This window comes from Priapulus caudatus, unplaced genomic scaffold (genome assembly GCF_000485595.1).
Source record: "Priapulus caudatus unplaced genomic scaffold, Priapulus_caudatus-5.0.1 Scaffold2928, whole genome shotgun sequence".
NCBI lineage: Eukaryota > Metazoa > Priapulida > Priapulimorpha > Priapulimorphida > Priapulidae > Priapulus > Priapulus caudatus.
In genome coordinates, this window is record NW_014579989.1 from 15,589 (window position 1) to 19,732 (window position 4,144).

Sequence of the window (4,144 nt, forward strand, 5' to 3'; positions counted from 1 at the left end):
AAGTAATTGAAAGGACGTTTTTTGCGTGGGCTTTTCAGAAATAGGCAGTCGTTCGAAATTCATCAATAGACATTACCTATATTATATATATAATATATAACAGTTATATATTATATATATATTATATATATATATTATGTGTGTGTGTGTAGTGTGAGAAGAGAGGGAGTGTTTTTTGCGTGCTGCTTTTTCCGAAAATGAGGCAGTTGTTCGAAATTCGTCAAATAAGTAACTACTATATTTATTATATATATGTCGTGGTGTGTGTGTCGCTGTGCGTGCTGTGCGTGGGTGTGTGGGACGAGAGAGAGAGGAGAGAGAGAGAGATGAGAGAGAGAGAAGAGAGGAGAGAGAGAAACATACATGATGCATGTTGCGCGTGTTTCAGCCTATCACTCACGTGTCGTGACGTATTTAGACAAATCATGATTTCCTTGTCTCGGCGTGGCGTAGGACATTGGTTGAGATCGACGTGACGTCAACCGCGTCTGGCGTGACGTCACCGCCGTCTGGGCGTCGCGTCGGCTGCTGAGACGCGTAATGGAAATACAAGCTCTATAATCGCTCATTATAATTATATTCATCATTTCGCTACGATTACCTCACTATTTACTTCATAACCGCAAGATCAAGATCAAACTGTTTATTTGCTGCATAAGATTATACATAAATAACGCGTACAGTCGTTCAAAAGAAATTATTACATGTAGAACAGTACATTTTATCAGTTTAAGCACGGGACAGTGCTGCGAAAGGACCGTTCAAGTCATCTAAGTCTGCCACCTCCCAAGAGTAGCATTAGGGCTAAGGAGCCGCGAGGGTCACATTGCATTGGGCATTGCATTGGGTTGGGGTTGTTATTGACTTCAGACTGCCTCTCACTCATTTCGCAGTAGCAGCGCGATATCAACGCATAAAAACATCAATACTTTCTCAAGAAAATGCTACGCGCATGCGCACGTCGATTCTAATTGCGCGTCCATATTTTGCTTACAGACCTCGCCTTCTTGTCGTGTAAGCATACTCTGTGTGGCTCTGTTTGTTTGTTACGCTGATGTGACACTGAATCGGACACGCATGCATTCGTGCATTTTCCTCGTCGCTCGCGTATGTGGTGACACAGGTGTGCAGTGTGAGAGATAGGGGCCTTGTGAGCTGAGGCGTGATGGTGTGAAAGATAGAGGAGCGTGTGGTGTGAGAGTAAGAGGCGTGTGGTGTGAGAGGATAAGCGTGTGTGACGTGCTGTGTGTGAGAGATAGAGGCGTGTGGTGTGAGAGATAGAGGCGTGTGGTGTGAGAGATAGAGGCGTGTGGTGTGAGAGATAGAGGCGTGTGGTGTGAGAGATAGAGGTTGTGCGTGTGAGAGGAGAGAGAGACGTGTGTGAGAGTAAGAGGCAGTGTGGTTGTGAGAGATAGAGGCGTGTGGTCTGAAGATAGAGGGGTGGTGTGAGAGATAGGAGGGTGTGGTGTGAGGAGATAGACGGGCGTGTGGTGTGAGAGATAGAGGCGTGTGGTGTGAGAGTAGAGGAGGGCTTGTGTGTGAGAGATAGATGCGTGTGTGTGTGAGAGATAAGAGCGGCGTGTGGTGTTGAGAGATAGAGGCGTGTGGTGTGAGAGATAGAGGCGTGTGGTGTGAGAGATAGAGGCGTGTGGTGTGAGAGATAGAGGCGTGTGGTGTGAGAGATAGAGGCGTGTGGTGTGTGAGAGATAGATGCGGTGTAGTGTGAGAGATAGAGGCGAATGTGAGGTGTGAGAGATAGATGGCGTGTGGTGTTGAGGATAGAGGCGTGTGGTGTGAGAGAGATAAGAGCGGCGTGTGGTGTGTAGAATAGAGAGGCGTGGTGTGAGAGATAGGAGGCTTGTGTGTGAGAGATTAGAGGCGTGTGGTGTGAGAGATAGAGCGTGTGGTGTGGAGTGATAGAGGGGCGTGTGTAGGGCTGTGAGGATTAGAGGCGTGTGGTTGGGAGAGATAGAGAGGCGTGTGGTATGAAAGTAGAGGCAGTGTGCGTAGTGAGAGATAGGAGAGGTGTGGTTGAGAGATAGCAGAGGCCTTTGTCCGCCGTCGGTGAGAGATGTAAGAGGCGTGTAATGTGAGAGCATAGACTGTGCTGAGGTAGTAGGCGGTGTGGGTCGCTGGTGTAGAGGCGTGTGGTGTGAGAGATAGAGGCGTGTGGTGTGAGAGATAGAGGCGTGTGGTGTGAGAGATAGAGGCGTGTGGTGCCCTGGAGAGATAGGAGCGCTCTGCGTGTGTGGTAGTGTGAGAGATAGAGGTCGATTGTGTGGTGAGGATAGAGGCGTGTGGGGGTGTGTCGAGATATAGAGGCGTGTGCTGTGAAAGATAGAGGCGTGTGCTGTGAGAGATAGAGGCGTGTGGTGTGAGAGATAGAGGCGTGTGGTTGAGAGAGATTAGAGGGTTGTGTGTGTGAGAGGATAGAGGCGTTGTGGTGTGAAAGAGTAGAGGGCTGTGGTGTGAGAGATAGAGGTGGGGTGAAGTGAGCGTGGTGGTGTGGAGAAAGGGTGTGGTGTTGGTGGGAGAGATGAGGCGCTGTTGGTGTGGGATAGAGGCCGTGTGGTAGTGGAGATAGAGGCGTGTGTGTGAGAGATAGAGGCGCGGCCTCAGTGTTGAAGTAAGCGTGTGAGATAGAGATAGAGGCGTGTTTGGTGTGAAAGACTAGAGGCGTGTGGGTGTGAGAAGATAGAGGCGTGTGGTGGTGTGAGAATAGAGGTTGGGTGGGATGGGTGGTGTGAGAGCATAGAGGCTGTTGTGGTGTGGAAGAGTGCGCGCGGTTGGAGATAGACGCGTGTGGTGGTGAGAGACAGAGGCGTGTGGTGTGAAGAGTAGAGGCGTGTGGTTGTGAGAGATAGAGAGGCGTGTGGTGTGAGAGATAGAGGCGTGTGGTGTGAGAGATAGAGGGGTGGTGGGTGGAGAGATTAGAGAGATCGTGTGTTGAGAGATAGTGTCGTGGTGTGTGAGAGAGATAGAGGGGCGTGTGGTGTGAGATAGAGGGTGTGATAGGTGTAGCAGAATAGAAGCGTGGTGATGTGAAAGAGATAGGCGTTGTGGTATTGATAAGAGATAGAGCGGTGTGCTGTGAAAGAGATAGAATGCGTGTGTATGAAAGAGATAGCGGCGTGTGATGTGAAAGAGATAGATGCGTGTGGTATGAAAGAGGTAGAGGCGTGTGCTGTGAAAGAGATAGATGCGTGTGGTATGAAAGAGATAGATGCGTGTGCTGTGAAAGGTTGGTTCGTGGTTAGATGGCATGCCGTGCGTAGCATCGCGGCTGTCATGTTTGCGAAAGAATTTTCAGCTTCTGTATTGATATAATTGATCTCGGTGCATTAGAATGCTGTACATATATACACACACCTACGTACGCACACAGACACGCACACACACACACACACACGACAACACCACACACACACACACCACACTCCAACACTCACACAGACGCACGCCAGCACGTACGCCACGTACGCACGCAGCATCAACACACATACACACACACACACAACACTATGTATCTCTCGCTCTCACTACATAACCGGACGTGTTGGACTTATGATGTGAACACCGCGCCCGACTAAACACCCCCTTCCCTACACCACCCCCCCAACAGCACCACTCCCGGGCTCTCATGTGCGCAGTATCTACCTACCCTACCTGACACCCCATGTCGTCACGCTGAACGCCTGTGCCTGGCGCGCCGCGCGTGCGATTCTATCTCTCCTGTCTGATTATTGCGTCGGAGCTAGGTTAGCGACGCGGTTCGTCGTCACACGCGTGTGTTCGGTCGCTGTGTTGCATTTGCGCTCGGCTCTCAGTTCGTGCGCGACGTGTGCGGGGTACGGCGTGTACGTGGCGTATCATTCGATTGCGGCGACGTAGCAGACGCAAGAGCAGACGTGTTTTAATCGTGGCGCGAGGCAGCAGCAGCAGCAACAGTAGCAGCTAGCAGGCAGCAGCCAGCAGCAGTAGAGCAGCAGCGACAACAACAGTAGCAGCAGCAGCAGCAGCAGCAGACGAATCTACGTCAGTGTGAAGCTCAGGTGTGTCGCCGTCGTTGCCGCCGCAAGGGGTCGCCACCAGCGCTAACCGTCGTCGTCGCGAGGGGTCGCCACCAGCGCTAACCATCGCCGAC